The sequence below is a fragment of the Larimichthys crocea genome, unplaced genomic scaffold, assembly GCF_000972845.2.
Source record: "Larimichthys crocea isolate SSNF unplaced genomic scaffold, L_crocea_2.0 scaffold239, whole genome shotgun sequence".
Classification (NCBI taxonomy): Eukaryota; Metazoa; Chordata; class Actinopteri; family Sciaenidae; genus Larimichthys; species Larimichthys crocea.
The window spans coordinates 96,844-117,520 of record NW_020853172.1 but is presented as its reverse complement, the minus strand read 5'-3'; the positions used below and the strand labels follow the sequence as shown (position 1 = coordinate 117,520).

At 43.9% G+C, this 20,677-nt stretch overlaps 1 protein-coding gene across 2 annotated transcripts in view; it reads left to right on the top strand.

Annotated features, from left to right (window-relative positions):
• The window catches only part of LOC104934248 (bone morphogenetic protein receptor type-1A), a 46,503-nt gene that overhangs the window by 13,143 nt on the left and 12,683 nt on the right, over positions 1-20,677 (top strand). For both annotated transcript variants that reach the window (XM_010749872.3, XM_010749871.3), the window contains exon 2: positions 9,358-9,472. The gene's annotated coding sequence lies outside the window, so the exon portion shown is untranslated. The remainder of the gene's footprint in view (positions 1-9,357; positions 9,473-20,677) is intronic.

Sequence of the window (20,677 nt, the reverse complement as noted above, 5' to 3'; positions counted from 1 at the left end):
TTTGTTGCCTGTTCAGTGCAACAGGCCTCAGAAACTGTGCAGACTGAACGAGTTAACATGTATTTCTCCTCGTCTGTTTCCACCGTTCTTCTTCTTCTTTTGCCCATCTCAGGTCTCTCTCTTCTCTGATTGAGTCTTTTCAGTCTGCAGTCCTGCCCACAAGAGCTCTCTTTTTATCGCCTCTTTTTCCATCTGTTTCCTTTTCCCTCACTCCTTTTCTTCCCTCCTCAGTTTTCTCCCTCCGGGAGTGTTTCCGTCTTGGAGGCTGGAACTTGGGGATCTCTCTCTTTCCTCTGCTCTATTTCTATCCCTCTCTCTCCCTTTTTTCTTTTTTTCCTCCTCCATTTTTCTTTTCTTCCCTCCTCCACCTCTCCCTCTCTCGGAGTGTGTTTCCAGTCTCGGAGGCCGAGGATCAGATTACTCCGGGAGTCTTCGGAGGCTCTCTGGCGAGGTGGTGGCAGTGGTGGAGGAGGGATGGAGGGAGGAGGTAGGGAGGAGATCAGGTTTCACATCTCCGCCGCTCCCCTCTGTCTGCCTCTCTTCCCTCCTCCTCTCTTCCCCCGGCAGCCTGGAGACAGAGTGGCTGAGCCGGGGAGGAAACATGCAATCCACCCTCTTCCTCTCCTCCTCCTTCTCCTTCTCCATACGTCCAGCCTCTTTGCTGCAGCGCAGCAGATAAATAAAGGCAGTAAATGGGAGCCGAGCACACAAGGGACGATTCTTCACTCCTCCACCTCCTTCACCTCCCCCTCCATCCCTGCAGAGTATTTTATATCCTGCACCGTGTGTTTTCATTCTCCTGGATGTGTGGCAAATGGTGAAACTGCTTCAGGGGAGACTTGAGTTTCTTGAGAACGACCAAAGCCAAGAGATCAGACCGGACTCTGGATCAGTAAAATGTGTGTGCAGAAGTAAACGAGCAGCCGCTGTAGTTTAGTAGTAGCACAGGACTGTAACTTCAGCAGCAGCAGCAATCTGTGGTGATGAGTGACAAGAAGTATGTCACATCTGCTCTGGTGTGTGGCTGCTAGTATTTCCATCTTTAACACAATGTGCAGATCACTGATCACAAACACACGGCAGCCAGATGTGATAATGTTGAGTTTATTACTTGTATGAAAACGAAAAACGATTGTTTATTAACTGTACAAACTAGAAACCACCGTCAGCTGCTCAGCTGTGATGAACATCGCTAAGAGCTGCTTCTGTCTCTTTTTTAATGCAGAACGGCCCGAATGACAGTCGGTTTGCACAGAATTAGACCAGATAAGGCCGCTGGACGTATTATTTTTTTGTTGGTGTTCTCTTTTTCATTTCAGCTGCATGCTGTGAACATTTGGACCATTCATGACTCGTACAAAAACCGTTTCTTTAGTCGCGTCCCCTGAAACGCTCAGATTAAATCAGTTCGACTGCCATGAAATGCCCACGGGCAAATATTTCACACCATGTTGTATTACCATACAACTATACCACATTTACTCCACAGACTAAATGAACAGGCCCCTGTTCTCGACTCAGCCCAGTTTACAAAGATGTTATGTTGAATATGTTCAGTTAAATATTTAAAATTGGTCGATGCTTCCTTCTCTGGCTTCAGTTGAAGGTCGAAGCAGCCTCCATGTTCACCGTCTCCAATGGCTCCAGTTGTCCTTTTAATGTATTGATCTCTGCTTAAATACACCCAGTGAATAATTCAGATCAGCTCCACCAACGGCTCGATGCTAGGAGAGCAAACGCCGCCTCGTTCTAACGTTAATGGTCACTCTAAAGTCTGTCAGGGCTGCCACGCTCTGCCCAGACTCCATTTCAAGTGAAACCTGCCCTTTTTTCTTCCACCGCTGTGAATGTGATTACTTGTGGCCATGTGTGATTGTTGTGGTCATGTGACAGCAGTGAAGGGCCGTGGACAGGACCGCATTCCCCAAGAGTTCAAAAATCTGAAGGCTCACCAAACCACAGGATGAAATCAGATCTTATATAGAGATCACGACGCCGGCGCTTTCTTTCCTTCACAACGCGAACAGAACAATGGCTCATAGTATTTTGACTGTAGTGAATGACTTGAGCTGTGTTTGGGCTGTAGTCGTGTCCAGTGTTTGTGTCCTGGAGGTCGGTTTGGTTCTCAGTGAACATGTCTGATGTACTCACCGCAGTTTGTGGAGGGAAATTTGGTTACAAACAGTGACGATGCATCTGGACTCGGTTATTTACCATTGATCGATGAGTGACTCGACAGAAAATGAATCTTTCAATCATTTTTATAATCAATTAACAATTTAAAAGATGGTTCGGTCCCCGGCTCTCCAGTCTGCACGTCGAAGCGTACCCCAAAATTGCTCGTGATCGTGTTTGAATGCGTATGAATGGTTTGCTCCTAAAAACTGAGATGAGCAGTTGGCACATTGCATGGCAGCCAATGGCATCAGTCTTCAGTGATTAGAAGACTAGAAAGATTGTTTGGATTGTTGTGGACAAAACAAAATATTCAAAGCCATAGATCTTAGATAAATAATTATTTGAGTATGTAATCTTGAGGAGCACTGAGTAAAATAATTTCCCTCTTTTGGCTTTTTAACCACAACTGCTGCTTTAATATGCCAGATGCTTTGAGCTGCTTGTCATTGAGGCTGCTACTACCTCGGCTATCATCAGCACAGTCCTTTAGGAAGGAACACAATGAACCAAATGTCTAGCTCGCATGAAGATTAGACCCACATTAGTGTTTTGAGCTCTAACTCTGCAGTAAGAACTCATTCATCAAAGTTAAATAAGTAGTTGTGTTAAGACGATGATCTAAACTGGGGGTCTTCGTGCGTCTGCCTGTCTTCATTCCTGAGGGATTTGCTCTTCCTTTCCCGGTAATCCTCCTGCTGATAGGTGCGTGATCCCTCTGAAGTGACTGTGACCCTGATCTCCCCACCATGACCTCTGACCCCCCGAGTCCTGCTCCCTGAGCCCAGTGTCCTGAGCCCTGTCAGCCCACCGCTAACAGAGCTGTCCTTCCCACCTGGATTAGACCGTCTGACCGACTTTATGCCGGACGGTGCGTTTGAGGTCTAATTCGCTCAGATGGATAAATGATGGAGCCTTCTCACTTTAGTATTACGATTAGTTGTCACGTGAGTTGGTTACTTGATTATTTATTTCTTATTCGTGAATATTTTTTGGTTTCTTTCATACTCTGATAGTAAACTGAACTCTCATGTTTTGGACAAAACAAGACGTCACCTTGTGTTTAATCAGATCAATGATTCGATCAATAATCGTTAGTTGCAGCTGAGGACTGTAGTGCCATGACATCCTGTTAGAATAAAGCTTGTTTCTATGATCAGGTTTATTGTGAGCTCATCTTGCACAGAAAGAAATCTCTATTATAATATCTTGACATGAAAATAAGATATTAAATGGTAAAACAGTCAGTCAGAGAAGAGAAACCGTGATGATGTTTTATAGAGAGAGTTATTATTATCTCTAAACTTTGTAGCTGGCGGTTGTTTTTTCTTGATTCTCAGCCGTCCTTTTGGAGTCTGGCTGGTGAACTGTAGGTGGTTTTATATTCTGGCCCCCTGCCGGCTGCAGCCCTGATGAAGAAATATCAGTCCAGCACACCAACCTCATCGCTGCGTTTCCTACTTTGCCCGGGATCCTGGAAAGCAGCAGCAAGCGCTCCCCCCCTCCCTCCCTCCCTGTGTCTTCGTTTCTGGTCTTTAATTTCAATTAGCTCTGGCTGCTGGTTGACTTGATGGCATGTCTCTCCTCCCAGCTCCCACACTCGTCCCTCTGCTCTCGTCTTCCTCTGTTGGTTTTGCGAAAGCTGCCGGCTTTAACCCTGAGATCAGAATCTGAAACGCTTCGCTTCCATTCCTGCCAGCATCCCGCCCGCTGTGCAACCCAACAGCCCCCCACACACACACACACACACACACACCACACACACACACACACACACACACACACTGTATTGCCTGCAGGGGTTTTGGGGAAAATGTAGGTAGGCTATCCTGCTTCAACAGACAAAAAAAAAAAGATGACATGTTCTGAGTGCTTAATTGCCTTCAGAGTCATGGCTCACTGTCTTTGATTGCAGGTGAGGTCAATGGATGTTTCATATCAGGTGGTCCAATTCCAGGCTCTGAAATAGTGAAGTAGCTCATCTGGAGGTCAGTGTAATGTAACTTAAGGCTTTAAAGGTAAGGTCAGGTGACTTGACAGTGGTCTAAACAGCTGCTGGCGGAGGTACTCTATTCGTTTTCTGTCGATAAAATCAGTCTGTAAGAATCAAGACTCAGTGGTTTGCATATAGAATTAATCGGCAGATGTTCTGGTTCAAGTTGAGACCCAACGTCAGTTTTTGAGCCACAACAAAGACCAGATGTTTTTCAAGGATTCCAGGACCTCCAGGACTTTTTATACTATTAAATCATGATCGCAGATGATCAGCAAGGCTATCCCTACCAAACACAGATGTAGTGACTTCAATAAATGCACCTCAGAGTAACATTTGTAGATTGTAACCCGAATAAAACTGTTTTTTTGTTACTGAGGTCTGCATGACGTGACGCATTCTTCTTTTATCAGTTCACGTACGGAGAAAGATGCCAAAGATTGTGCTTAATTGTGGCAGTCTAGTAAAATTAATTTACAGCTGTAAGTTTTGATGGCTTAAATTCAAAATGAGGACTCCTGATAATTCCCAGGTGTCGATTCATCTCTAGATTGTGTTCTCAATTTATTTAGCTGTGAAAATCACAAGGAGATGTTGCAAACATCTTTTGTTCGACCGACAGTCCAGAAAACATCTGTGTGAAAATGATCTGTTAATCCCTCAGTTGAACTCGTCTGTTCCCGGTTTGAGCTGCAGAATGCGACTGAGTGTTTGTCGCCGTGAGCTCGCGTGTGTCTGTGTTTATGTTACCTTCACGGCCTGCATACCTCTGGCTGCCTTCCTTACGTGAGGAGGACTGGTTTCACAGCTTTTCTGTCAGACTGTGGTTTACACCCTTCACCCGACACGTCGCTCCAACGCAGGAATTTGATTTAGCCATCAGCTGCCTCGGAGCAGTTCATGCTTCAGAACCGACGTGGCTCTCGGCCATCTCCACTCCCATGCTGCCAAACTGGTTGAATTTTGACTTTGGTACATTAATTACCGGGTTGCACGCAGACAGAAAATGTGTCGAATAAATGACAGCAGGCTGATCAGCAGAGTGTTGTATTCCCGCCATATTTAACACGTGTTGTGTCAATGAAAGGCCGTATGTGTTTTTTTTTAAAGGCCGAAACAAAACCTGCTTTTTCTTGCACTGAAATTCATAATTCGTGGTGACAATATTGGTCAGATATAATCTTGCGAAACACGTTTAGGGGGAAAATGTTAGAAAGGAAAGTGAGGTCAGCGTGTTGGCGCAGACATTCCCTCTAACTTCCTGTTCTTTTTAAATAGGTGGTGCGGTAGTGTAACAGCCCAGAGCCATGGTAGTACAGAAACGCAGGGAACTCTGGGAAATGATCGTCTGACTGTCGTCTGTCTTTGCACATGTGAAGCTTTAGAAACTGAGTGGAAATGACAGTAAAACATAAACACTTTAAACATCTCCTGGTTCGGGCGGGTGGGTTTAGTCAGTTGGTAGAGAGCAGCCGCCCCATGTGCGCAGGATCAGTCTTTGCTGCTGAAGCCCCGGGTTCGAATCCGACCTGGCTCTTTCCCGCATGTCATTCCCATCTCTCCTGTCAATCTTAGCTGTCTCTATCAAAATAAAACTTAAAAAGGCCAAAAAAAATTCTCAAAAATTTGGTAAGCTTTTCTGATGCCACAAATAAATAGAAATACAGATGGGAAATGCAGAGAAGAGTTAGAAGTTAAACTGGTTATATTGTTTTCTTAATCTACGTGAGGCCTTTCAGATGTCACAAATAAATAGAAATACAGATGGGAAATGCAAGAGTTAGAAGTTAAACTGGTTTATATTGTTTCTTCTTAGTCATAAGGTCACCTTGACGTTTTATTTGGGGGGTGATTCCGAGTGAGAGGAAGAACAGTATTTTCACATCTAACTCTGTGGATTAAAGGTTTATTTTTAATAGCTGGGATTGATGGAACAATTTCATGTTGTTTATTTTGTGTTTTCCGATATTTTAGCTCGTCTTATTGTCTGAATGTACCCTAAGAATATTAGAATATTTCCTTTCTTGACATTTTGTAAGTGTGTTTTGTTTTTAGCAGCTTGTGTCTCTTAGCTGAATAGAATAGGTCGTCATGACTTCCTGTGATCGATCCCTGTTCCAGTTCCTCATCCTTGAGCTCTGGGCAGTTATGTTTGATATTTTAAGTTTCGGCTCTCGGGATAGGTCGGTGTCTTTCTTAATGTTGCTCCTATGCATTTGACCTTTCACTCACATGAAGCTTTAATATTTGTGCCGTTTTAAAGGTATCTGTGGGTGGTAATGAAGCTTCTGTGGAAATCAAGCTTCTCTGTCCTCCCACCCTTTCCTCTGCTCATTATTTTCCACTGGTTGAGTATATAATAAATTCTGAAGCAAGTAAACATCAGCTGCACCTAAGTGTCAGCTGGTGATTGATTATTTATATTAAGATGCATAGAAATAACTTCACCATTCAGACCACAGATTAAAGTCCCCATGAAGTGTTTTATCACTCTGTCATCTGTCAACTATACCAGGTATTTCTGAGCTATTTTAAAGTTTCCTGATCAATGATAAAAAGTTGTTGATGACTGTTTGTTTGTTGGAGTCTGAGTCTTTGATCAGCTCTGTATGTCTTCAGTGCTGCTCTTTCCTGTTTGCCTCATTCACTTTGATTTGTCTTTCCCCTCCCCCAGCTTGTTTGTTTTGTTTTCCTATGTTAACAAGGTTTATTTACTATTTTAACTTGGCTGTTAGCCTTCATTGTCGTTCACATAAAAATAGTTGGATGGAAAGCAGAGCTGTGTTTCACTTCAGCTCAGCCTCGTGTGTGGGAGAGCAGGATCTGTTTTTCCCTCCGCCTGTGTCTTTTTCTTGGCAACGCCTCTCCATCCATAAAAACGAGGTCTGTGTGTGTGTTCGAGTGTGTGTATGTGTGTTGGACAGAGAGGCAGCAGCTGTTTTTTCGCCAACCTCGTGACCACTCTCAGCCCCCGTCTTCGGACATCTATTTTCTCCTCGTCTGTTCTATAATAACTCAGCGGCTGAATCCCCACCGCTGTCATTTTTCCTCCCTTGGGGTGGAGCCCAACACACACTCTATCTCACACACACACACACACACACACACACACACACACACACACACACACACACACACACTCTGAAGCTGCTGGTCAACTCATAATTAAAGTTTTCCACAGTCTTGAGTACATTTTCCAGCTGAGAGTGTTCGTTTTGGCGGCAGCAGAGTGGTGTAGTGTGAAGCTAAAGGAGCCAGATTCAGACCCTCTAGACTCCGCTGAAGACCTCCTACTGACTGCTGAACCTGACCTTTGACCTCAAGGAATTTGTTTTATTTATTTTTTTTGGGTTTCCTCTAGCCTCACCCTCAGGACAAACTTTACATTTTTAGTTCCACCCCTTTCAGGGCTCTTAAAATAAAGAAATGACATTTGTTGCACCCAGAAATATTTTGAAGTTGAACACAATGACGGTATAAAGAATGGACGACGTATCCGTATATTCAGCGAGTATTCAGACCCTGCACATAACTGGTAATACAGGAGGTTGTTGACATTAAATAGAATATTATAGTTTATATTAACCCTTGACAATGTGAGAAGAACTGTCTGTGTTCCCACTAGAGTTGCACGACAGTATCGTGGTTACTCATCTTGGTATCGTGACAGCTCTAGTTCCTGCCACATGCAGTGTATCAGCGTAATCTTTCAGCAACAGAGAAGCAGAGGTTATAGCAGCAAGACTTGATCAGATCTTCCACGATGAGGAAGCTGATAGTGATTTGGAGGAGGATGTGTCAGTAAGTAAGGACAGCGTCTCATGGTTGTCATATCTATATACTAAATAGATCTGTAGTTCAAAATTTCATTGGATAAGGATTTTCTTAGCCCATACTGTGAAGGCATTGAAAATTAAGCTTGTAAGGGTTAAACACAGGTTTACAAGTAAGGTGGCTTGTTTACATCCACCTGGTTTACCTGGTGTCACTCCTGTTTGTGTCTTTTAAACATGTTCTGTTCTGCCTTTGTATAAATATGACTGTAACATGTTTAGAATAAGACACAGACTGTAAATAATACCTCCACGTTTAAATCATGACATCAGGACTTTATTTTGTAGGTTTGGCTGCTGTGCAAACAGTTTCCTGTCCTGTCTGCTGTATCTCTGCTCAGAGTCTATAAACCGCTGGCCAGCGTTGGACTCTGGGTGTGAATATTAACTCACTCTCCTGACGTCGTCCTCCTTGACTAAATAAAGCGTCCTTTGAGGAGCTCTGTGCTGTCAAATAAAAAGGCTTCTGTGTTGGCGGGGACGAGGAGGGAGGAGGCTCCGACTGTCAGCCACGCTGCTCCACTTATCTCCTTACAAACGCTCACTGATCTAATGATGGAGCACAGTCATGGCCGGGACTCTTCAAGGAGGAGCCTAAGGGGCTGTAGTGAACTTCAGAAAGTGCAAGGAGCCTTAAAGGGTGTTCATTGATCCCCGAGGGGTCCTGTGAATGTGTTGCAGGAGTCAGTGATACTAGTGTTCATCACTGAGGTTCCAGTTATCTTTAAGGGGATTTTCAATAGGTTCCCACAGACCCTCTGGCTTTCAAGTGGTCCTTGATGAAGTTCTGTTGGAGGTTCTGCTGTTCCCTGAGCGGGTTCTTGGATTCTGAAATGAGTTCTCAACAGTCCTTGGTGGTTTTTAGTGGTCTTAAATTAGGTTCTGAGAGGGTACATAGAGTCCTAAAGTGATCCTTTTTAGATGATTTAAATGAACATCAAGATGTTTCCATGGTCCTTAATGGCATTTTAAGAGATCTCCAGTGATTTTTTAGGTGATGTGTTGGTGTCGATGGTGTTACAGCAGTGGTGTACCATTGGTACTTTAGGGTTCATGGGGTTGTTACCAAAATCTAGACTACTTAAATTTCACTATAGCACTCATTGAAATGAACAAAGAGATCTTGTTCACACATTGCTTTAATTCATAGGAGGAAGTCCTAATCAATCCATGTGAGATCTTGAAGTCACTTACCGGCAGAATTGATCTTCCTCTTCGTGTCATTTTAATCTGAAGCAGTTTTTTCTGCACGTGGAACAGAAACCTCCGATAAACATCACAATCATGGAAATGTTTCAGTTCAGACGGATGTTTTTGTCCTGTGTGTTTGATCATCCTTGCTTGTCTCTCTGACAGGTTGGTACTTGTGATGTTGGTCTGATCTGCCCCGGCTTCCTCTGCTTCAAGACTACATTTCCCATGGAGCCGTGCACTGACACACACACTGTTCTACCATGGAGCCACCAGTCAGGTATGGGAACACACACTCACACACACACACACACACACACACACTGTTCCAGCTCAGTTCCCTGCAGTCAGTGTGTAACGTCTGCAGGATGTTTATTGTGGTCACATGAAAAACATTACTGGTTAGTTTTTCTGCTGCTTTTCAGTTACCCTGTGTCTCTAACACACACACACACACACACACACACACACACACACACACACACACCAAAGCATAAACATTTTTTTTGTTTTGTTTTTTTCAAACGGGCACCGGTGATTACTCCTTTAAAACTAAATTAGCCGATCGCCCTCCCCCCTCTTGCTCCTTGAGGAGATTAACCTTTGACCTCTGGGCTGAAAGGCAGTGCTGGCCAATCAGGAGGCTTCCTGGCTTTTTAATTGCAGGCTCTGATTGGGTCGTTTGAGCTGTCATCTGGTTTGATTAATAACCGCAGAGCAGGAAGAGCAGTGATTACACTTCGCCTGAAGGCTGCGTCTGGATCTGTGTGTGTGATATCAGTGAAGTAATGCAAAGAGAACGTGTGTGTGTGTGTGTGTGTGTGTATTCTTTATGTTAAAAATGTGTCTTTGTTGTTGTGTTGTTGCTGAGGATTGTTCTGGTTTCTGTAGTCCGTGGTAAAGTTTTGAAGTTTGTGAAACGTTTTCTGATTCAAAACATCAACGGCGAGCAGTAGGTACAATTACAACCAGGCTGGTTGTCTGTTACTCCTGGAAATTCCTGGAAAGTCTTGAAAAGTCAGAAATTTTATTTTGTTTCAGAGTCTGACGTCTGTTGATATCCAGGCAGAGCAGCAAGACCGTTTTGATCAGATTTTGTTGTAATTTAATCCAGCATGGCTGCAAATTAATCTGATTATAGTGACCAACTGCTCCGTTTTATACCGGCCTCACTCCTCCTAAAAACAAGTCTTACCCAGTCTGCTGTTGGACACATACTCTATTCTTTGTCGAGACATCCAGAGAAACGTTTGGTCTGCAGATTAATTTCCACACCTGATATGTTCTGATCCACTAAAGTAGGGACACGATACCAGATGAATTAATCCCAGTATTCAGTAGCTTCACTGCCACCTTGACGGGACTGTGTGTGTCCTGAAGCATCCTGATCGATCTGGACCCTGCTGTGTGTGTATATACTGATTTCTGTTCAGTTTTATTCAACTGATCACTTATTTTTGTTAGATTTTAGAACATTTTTTATTCATTATATATCTAAGCCATTGACACACTTTACAGCTCGATATAAATGGAGTCATTAGACTTTTAATACAGATTGTTTTCATTGTGCATTAGTCTAAAGTGAAATTATATTCGATATATAAAATATATTCAAACACAAGTTGACAAGTGTCAGTTTCAGCATTACTTTTGTGACGTTAAACGACAGTAAAAGTCGTAAAAATGCTTTTTCATCAAGCGAGTTCTCCTTTATGAGTCACCAGCTGCTTTGATTTCCAAGTTATATTTCTTATTGTAACTTGCGAGGAACAATCAAAGTATGTTAGAAACGCTGTCTGCCCCCCCTCCTCCAGTCTTCAATACGTGACTGCGTGTTGAATCGAGGCAGATTTCGCTGCCTTTGTTTCAGGACGCGGTGACTCAAGTGTCTGCGTTTCAGAGCTCACTGACAGACCTTCAAACAGAGCCGTCCAGTCTGCAGCACAAAATCACTCCCATATGGCAGCAGCAGCAGCAGCAGCAGCAGCAGCAGCCCCGCCTCCCCGCTCACCACCCCCTGCTCACTGCCCTCTGCACTGCAGCCCGGCTCAGATCAGATCGTCCCCGGCTCAGCTTACGCTACAGCCCGCTGCACTGACCGCTGTTAATGTATCCATTCAGACTGAAGAACTTTGTGTCTTATTTTATATCACAAAATCACAGTGTCCGTATTATTAGGTACACGTGTAATACAGCTCAGCACAACTGTTCGGCAATGAAGTCGACCTTTCGTCATTTATGTGGCGTAATATCCAAAGGTGTTTCTAATATTCAGACCGCCTCGTGTTTGTAAGCAGGGAGGACAAAACATCGGTGATAAACACATTACTGCAGCCTTTTATCCGAGTCTGTCGGCGTGTTGCGGTTGCAGTCTTCTTCTCATCTCCACGCTCTGATGAAATTTTGATAATATCAAAAGGTAGCAGTGCTTCTCTTCAGCACCAAACAGGAAGCAGGAAACCAGAAACGGCTAAAAATAAAACCCTCCAACTCTCTCTCACACACACACACACACACACACACGACAGACTGTGAATTAACAGTGATTAGAGTCTGTGTTTTAATTTGCCATATTCCTGATCCACCAAGCAGTTTTTATAGAAACACAGTTTATCTTTATGGATCATATTGATGCAGAAAAGAACATATGATAGGAGCTATGAGCTTTGATTAATGGTTGTTTATTGATTACTGACTGATGGTGTTGTAGGTTTATCATCAACTGATCGTGTTCAGTCTGTAACAGCAGTAAATGGTTGCATGTGTGTTTTTAAAAGGTGTCGAACATCAAGCAGCTGTAATTACATTTATTCAACTGCACATCTCAGATATTCTCTAGAATAATAAAGTTATTATAGCAGCAAATATAAAGTTGTAGTAAAGTGATAATGTGTGTGAGGAGGAGGAGGAGTGTTTTGGTGTTGATGTTATCTTTACTGACACTCAGTGAACACTCCTCCCCCGTTTATCAGAAACTCTGCAGACGTGCCATAAATTCCTCAGAAGTCTATCGTCACTGTGTTCAGCTTTCAGTCAGCGGCTTCACTCATTTGTTCAAGGTTTGAAAAACGATTAAACATTTTTCACATCGCCTAATTAGAAGATCGTTAAACACAAAAAAACATGCATCCAACAGAGTGTCGATGGGAGGAAAAGGAGCATTGCACCATTTAAGAATTTAACACTCACCAAACATCTGCAGGAGAGACGTTCGACTCCCTTCTTCTAAAAACTCTGATTTTGTACATCTGCAGTGTCCGTAGCTTGTGTCACATTTTGGTGTAAAGAAACCTGTTTCGCTTCTAATAATAATAAGCAATAAAAATGTTAAAATACACCATCAGATCTGCCTGCTGAGTTTGAGAACGTGTTAAGAAAAACATCATGGAAAATGTCCTTGAAAGGTCCTGGAAAATTATTCCTTAAAAGGATTGTGAATCACCAGAGGATCTCTCTAATCTGACATCCACAAGCAGTCGCTCCTCTTCCTCACATTAGATGTAGTTTCTTCCTGCCTCTGCATGTGACCAACGGCTCGACTGTTTCAGGACATCAGCGTCAAACATTCAGAGATCAAAACCCAGAAAATAAAATAAAAATAAAAAAACACAGCCTTCCTCCTCGTGGACTTCTTTTGGTTCATCTTTAACTTTATATTTCTGATTCTACATCTATGTTCATTTCTCCTTCTGTATGCTTTTTTTTTTCTGTTTCTTGACAGACAGACAGACACACACACACACACACACACACACACACACACACACACAGGACCACCTATATCGTTGTATCGTCCACGCTCTGCTCTGTGGCCTGGCTGTAGTTTCCAAGGCGACACGGTGGATGAAACCATCCGGCCTCCATCCGAGTCCAGTCTCTGACCAGACCACCCACTCACACACACACACACACACACCCTCGTGCACACACAAACGCAGAGGGCCAATGTTCTGTCTGCTATAATTACAGTTATATTTTAGTTTTATGTTCTTATGTCTCTGGGGAAAGTTGTCCGAGCTCCAGTCTCTCCAGTTTCCACTCCTTCATACTGGGATCAGACCAGTGACAGAAAGAAACATCTGAATCCGATTGGCTGCTCGCTGTGGAGGCCGTACAAATGCTGCTGACCTCCATACTCAGATCATGTAGAAATGATTGACAGCAGAGGAGGGCGGGACTTAACTGGAAACTTCCTGTCTCTGGGAGAGAAGTGTTGGCGAGGATGCTATCAGAGCTGTGATTTCCCGGAGAGTGTGTGTGTGAGTGTGTCGGGGTGTATTTTCCATTACCTGGTTCCCACATTCCAGCAACTGTTAGGAGGAAGGGGGGAGGGGAAGGCAGTCATACAGATGGAGGAGGAGGAGGAGGAGGAGGCTGCTATTGATGAGCAGCAAAGGAAGAAAATGATACCATTGTAATCTCTTATTGTTTATTAATTATTCCAGCTCTTGATGGACACAGTCCTCCTCCCAGCAGCCTGGTTCTGTTCTGGTATAACTCGGGGCGAGGCTCGTGTTGGGATCTCAGTCCACTCATCGGTGTGATTTATGATCACAATGTTGTTTTTATGGTGCGAGTGTGTTTGTTTTAATGACTCAGCTGTAGACAAAGGCAGTACTGTGCCAGTGAGGGATGGACTGGTTTCTATGGCGATCAGAGTGATTAAAATCACTTTAAGGGAACCAAATTGTTTCATTTTATGACCAGCCTCGACGTCTGTCCGTCTGTCTCTTGAGTGTCCACAGGGAGCTCATAGCATCACTACCAACACTAATAGCCTTTTCTTTATCAATAATTAGTTGATATTGATTAATTGGCGACAAAGAAGGAGGAATAAATAAATCAAATTAAAGTGTACATGAATAAAAAGTCTAAGAACCGCAGCGTAACTCAGATAATGTGTATAAGAATATTTTATTCCACTTTTATCTTCCCTTTAGTCTTCAGTCTCCTCCGCTCTCTCTCTCTTACTGATGGAGTAAAATCAAAGAAAACAAAGAAGCTTCGTTTATGCACACTCACTTTATTTCAGTTACGAGTCTACAGTACGCCGTCGCCATCTGCTCCTGGTGTCCTTCACCACGAAATGAATTTTCAAACAGAACTGGAAAAGTTTTTCTGTGTTGGATCACTGGGAAATAAAAAATGTGTTTATAAAATGTGAATGTTTGTTCAGGACCAAATGTTCTCTAATATTCGAATTATTTATCAACATGATGAATATAAGCATAATAAAAATGTTTACCACTCAAATGTCCCCTCGCTGTGGACCGTAAACATGTCGCCCCTGTGGATCCTGGGTAATTTGTGTTGCTGTAACATGATAAAAGAAGAGGAAGGGGGGACTGATTAACTAAATGTTCCCCTCAGTTCGTAGCTGCAGCTGCTCAGCAGATCTTCTGTTAGCCTCTAATGAAATCAGGCTTCACTGCTGCCCACTCTCTGCCTCACACACAAACAAATAAGATAAGGGTGTGTCTGCAGCTCAAACACTGCCCAAACGCTGCCAGGATTTGGGGTTCAGGACCAACTAAAAAGCCCAAACCAGTGCGGTGCTGCAAGCCTGTGTGACATTTCTTCATTATGAGAGCACAGACGTGCTGAATTACAATGCAACTCATTCTTTCTGGTGCCTGGTTCCTGCCGGCAGAGGCACGTGCACAGAGTGTTGCTGTAATGTTAACTACCACGATAACGTGTGATGTGATGCTTCTGGTGCCGATAACGTCCACGTCTGAGGGCTCGGGCACCGGCTTCTGCACTGTGATCTGGTCCGGTAGATACCGGTTCCGTATTAAGTTTTGGTTTCCAACCAAGAGCGAATGACTTAAATAATTAACGATCTCCCAATATTATTATAGATTAATTTTCTGTCTATCCTACTTCTATCCTTGAAGTACTGGATATAATTACAATTATTTAATCGATTTATTAGCTGACATTTCTTTCTTTATTTCTCATAATAAAAAACATAATTTGTGTTATAAATCTTCATTAAAAAGAAAATATGACGTCTAGTCTCAGGACATTATCATGGATTCATTTCCCACTGTGGCGAACAACTCGAGACGTTCCTCCTTTTCTGTTGGCTTAAAGATCATTAACAAACTCCGCGGCAGAAGAAGAGCATTCAAGATACATTTGTGGGATTAAATAAAGGATGTTGATGAAGAGGAAGCAGAAGATGCAGGGAGGAAGAGGCCCGCAGCGCTGCTCACCGTGGCTCAGGGTATTCTGGGTATTCTTATGCTAATCCATCGCCGGGGATGAGGCGCAGAGCAGCCAAGCAAACAATGGCAGTGGAGCCAGAAAGTCTGGCCTGCAGTCTCCCAGGCCCTGAAAGGCATGTCGGGCAGGGCGCCGACACCAACGGGAGGCTGCTGCAGCACCCAGAGGCCCGCCTGCAAGGAGGGGCCCCTGGAGGGGATGGGGAACGGGGCCAAGGTGGAGGGAGAGAGGGGAGGGAGAGGAATACAGGAGATGGAAAACTAGGGGGGAGAGAGAGGGAGAGAGAAAATAATGAGAAGGGTAAAGCAACAGATGAAAATGAGAACAGGGGAAGACAGAGGAGGTAAGATGAGGGGGAAAAAAAGTGAAAGGGGGAAATGAAGAGGCAGAAAAACACAAAATAATAAAACTTGCTGCCTAGTTTAGTGCATCCTTCACTTCTTCTCCTGTGAGGCGATGGCACGTCTTCTTCTGTGGTGTTTTAGCTGTCACAGAGAAGAAACTTCTAATAGACTTTTTAAAATAAACTTAAAATAGCTACTACCAGACATAAAGATGATTAAAACACATTACTAATGTGTACAAACTCATAAGTATGAATGTCATCCTTCTGCCTTTAGATACTCTTAGACTGGTTCTCAAAACTACAACATACATCTCCTTAGACATCATAAAAAGATGCTCTTCATAACTCCAAAACGTGCCTGAGGTGACAGCCAATAGTAGTTTAGTCTGTACATCCATGGATGCACTGCAAGCAGCAGCCACTAATGGGTAATTCTGTGAAGCACAGAATCATAGACACGTGAACAATAACGGAAGAAATGTGACAAAAAAAAGCTCCAGCTTACCCACTTGTTCTGGGGATTTTGAGCCTTCATCAGCAGATATAAACAACTGAACAAACTTCATCTGCTCCTTTTTTTTTTAAGGAGCCAAAAGTTTGGTTACAGCTTCTTAACTGTGAGGGTTTACTCCTTCTCTGTGGTGTATCTTTGACAATTGAAGCTCTTGGATCAGCATTTTATCAGCGTTTTATAGATTAATCAGATTAAAGACAGCCTCAAGTGGCTGTTTGAGGACCTGCAGTTTTTATATATTTATAATATCTGACAATGGCGACAGTGTATAAAATATTTATGAAGTTTTGATTCCATACGGTCTTCATCTCTCTCAATATTGTGTTTATTTGTAGAGCTCAGGAGCCGTCGCTCGGCACTGGTCCGCCAATCAGGCCTCTGTGTCGTTTATTTAGTCTGCCGCCATTCAGCAGGAAGTGGAGACACATTAAGGCTTGGTTATTGATGTCTGGCCCTTCGTGCTGCAGTACATTCAAAGGGGTTGTTAGGGATGGATTATTAATGTCTACCCCTTCCACACTGAGGTCCAGTGCCATTTTACAGCATTTTAACAGTCCTTGAAGGGGCTTTAAATCAGATGTGGACACGAGGAGATGGAACTGCTTCACAGCTTTCCGAAACAAGCCGTCCAACATTTTAATATCATAAAAAGCTTTTCCCAACAAACACATGCAGCCTTCTCAATCGTTCGCATTGTCTGGGATCATTTTTGAACCATTAGGTCAGAGGGGTAAGTAATACTTGGGATCAGTCCTACTCGCTGATTTACGAGTTTTGTTGTTTGTTTTTATTGTTTTCTGCGAGTGACCTCAGTGGGACTTTACTGGGGATCGGTACTGAATAAATTGTGTCAGCTGCTGACAGTTGGCACACCAGATTTCATTCAAGAGCGACTGAAGATGTGATTATTCAATCCAGCTGTCAAGAAGACCCCAAGTCGACTTCTTTGTAGAGAAAACAGCTTAGCAGGCTGTAAATTTATAAACTAAAGGTTTGAAATGACCACGAACCAGAAAAAACTAAGCATGAAGGAAGCGGCATGGCGGCGATGACTGCCTGTGAACTACGACACTGTGACTGCAAATCTGATGTTTTCACGATGTTTACACACTGAAAGATTTCTGCAAACCCTAATCTCCTAATGAAGACACTGAGCTGTGGTTGAAAGCTCTGGAAAATACAGACCAAACCAGTATAAAAGCATCTAATGATGTGGGTATTAAACCTCGAGCCTGTGCAGTGTTAGTGAGAGGGCTCATAGACATACAAATGTGGAGCGATGCTGGAGTGATGGCTGGGAGCTCTTAGAGGCTCGCTGCTTTGCTCAAGGGCTCTTCGGCAGTGCCGCCCACCAAAGTGCGTTTGGAGAATCTACCATTTGAGCTCCTTGTAATGTCGTCCCCGTTATAGAGGACATGCGGGACAATAAACTGATAACTACACTCGAGAAGCTGCAGCAGCCACCAGTCATGGCGCTGTGATATCATTTTACATAATAGATTTTATAGCCGGCTACCTCTCCAGCCAAATGAAAAGTTATTATACCCAGAAGCATGGAGCTTCTATAAAAGCCTTTAAAGAGTTCTCTTTCTTCTACAAGTCTTAACCTACTGCTTGGGTTTCTATCCGACCAAATTTCCCAGCATCCCCAGAGCGGTGTGACCTCAAATTCCTTCCCCTGGGGTGGGGGTGGAGGGGGGGCGGCGGCAGGCAGCTATGGCTCAGTGGTTCCCTATAAGGGCGGTTTATTCTGTACAGGTGGGACCGCTAACAATACCTCCTTTCATTCCCGTCACGCTGAATGTTCCTCCTCCAAGACACTGATGTCACGTCCAGCTAGCTGGAGCAGCTACGCTACATTAACCGCTGCTAACTGAGGAGGAGGAGGTGGGGGGGGACACACGAGTGAAAGGACGCAGGGTTGAATCCCTCAGAAGACGGTACACACTAACATAACTGATTAATCAGGTTTAGATCAATGCAAATGATGAACTACAACTAATTTTATTAATATTATTTATTTTATTCTGATTTTTCTAGATACTGGATGAGGTTGTTGTCATTCCTGAGGCGTTGTAGTCGATACGTCGACGATCAGACCGGATTGAGACCGAATCCATTAAAAAGTGGCCTTGAGCCGATCTCGAGTACCACGACGCGACTCGAGTAAAGTACCGTACTTGAATAAATGTACTTTGCGCTATTGCAGTCACTTTCAGGTGTTGATAGCTGATTATTTGAAGATCTGCACGTGTTAAACGGCTCAACCTGAGTTAGCGGAAACAAGACAATCGATGTGTTCGCTTCTGCTGGGGGGAAGAAGGAGTTTGTTGTTTGACTGAGAAGCAGACCGAAGAGTCAGAGACGAGTTTTAACATGACTGTACTGAGGAGGAGGAGGAGGAGGAGGAGTGAAAGTTACCTGACACCCACAGGGTATGGAGTCTGTTTTGAGTTTTTTTTCTTCCAGGTTTACCTCCCTGGTTTTTTTGTTTTTTTTCTTGAATGGACATTTTATTTTCTCCGAGTTGACAGATTTAATTGTTTGTTGACTGAGTGCTCTCCGGTATTTCAGCCTCCAGTCTCACTTTTTCTGTTGTGTTTTTGAGTGTTTCAGCCGTCAGTGGTGATAACACAGTCTCCGTGTCAGTCACCAGTTGTATACAAGTGTGTGTGCATTCGTGTTACCTTGTGTTTTCAAAGGGAAATGGATGTGTCTGGTGATTTAGGAAGGGTGTGTGTGTGTGTGAAGAGGGGGAGGCAGCTTCCTGTCTTGGGGGCTCACAACAGACGGTCCTTGCCGAACCTGCCTCGTCTTGCCCTCCCTCCATCTGTCTGAATGTGTCTTTGTGTGTGTTATCTCACCGTGCTGCTGCTGGTGTTGTTGTTGTTGTCGGTCTCTAAATGGAGCAAAGAGCCACAAACAAACTTCAGGTTTTGTTGTGGCAGCGAGGTGAAGAGATTTCCACTTTGTTATCGACACAGTGACGCCTGTGTGTGTGTGTGTGTGTGTGTGTGTGTGTGTGTGTGTGTTACACATACTCTCTCACATACGGTGGATTCAGATTCGGTACGGCAAAGGAAAAACAGTCCGAGAGAACGAAACACACATGCCGAAACGTTGCCGTAAAACTCTGTAGATCACCTCGTAGTGTAACGTTATTCTCTGCTGGTGTCGGAGGCTGTGCTCGAGTCCGGTCCGGCTGCTGAGCCCGGTTCTGTTGCCTGCTAACGGCAGATTCAGTTAGCAGCAGTGAATATATATGTTTATGTATTTAAATCTAATATTTGTCCTCAACTAGACGGTGATACAAACCCCAACACACACCAAACATTCACACACACTTTTCCTGCCTCACATCAACTGAGCTCCCCCTCATTCACCTACAGTAACACACACACACACACACTCGCCTGTATGTGTGTGTGTGTGTGTGTGTGCGTCTTTGTTCAGTCAGAGATGTGTGAAAAGTGGGTCACAGGTCAGACCTCTTTGTCCCCCCCAAATGAAAAGTGACAGACACTGGCCGTGCATCGCCGCTAATTTACTCGCGCACGCACACACACACACACACCACCACCCACCACACACCCACACACACACACCCCCCATCCTCTCGGCGCCCACTAATTGCGACATGCCGTTACAGCGCTGCGCGGGGCCAATGCCTGTAACAGAACACCGGGACAAATATTTGGTAGTTAGTTGGACTGTCCGGAGGCCAGAGCCGGGCCGGCAGGGGTCACGAGGGGGATAGACTGAGAGCTGGAGCCAAACCAAAGCAGAGCACTGCCTTCTGTTGGTACAAGGAACTTTACCCTGTTCTCCTGTTCTTCAGTCTTGTTCAGCCAAACAATCACAATTAGACAAAAATCATTTTCTCACTCAAATCATCCGACTGTTCAGCTGCGTCACTGCGCACAGATCAATGTGTGTTAACGGCAGGGCATGCTGAAAACAACTGTCTCTGAAACTGGCACTATCAAGGTGGATGCATGGACTAAACTCTGATACTCTACGTGTGTGTGTGTGTGTGTTCTGGCTTTGTTTATTTCATGAACCAGTTTCTAAATCTGTGTCTGACTCACAAATTATGCTGTAATATTGAGACACGAAGAAGTTTAATTTAGTTTCCCTGATTGTTGGACAGCGGTCACATTCTGCACAAATAGCGTCCTCCGACACACCGACACACAACTCTACAGTGATTGATTTGCCGCATCGCCTGATCAATTTAACAATTTAACTGTAAATGTGAGAGGAAGAAAGAGAGACGTGTCCTTCATGAAGGGTTATGATGATGTTACTTACCTGTCAGTTGATGTTTGGACTTTTGAACGACCTCCTCTGATCCTCCACAGAGCTGCACTTCTCCGACTCTGTGAAAATCTGATGTT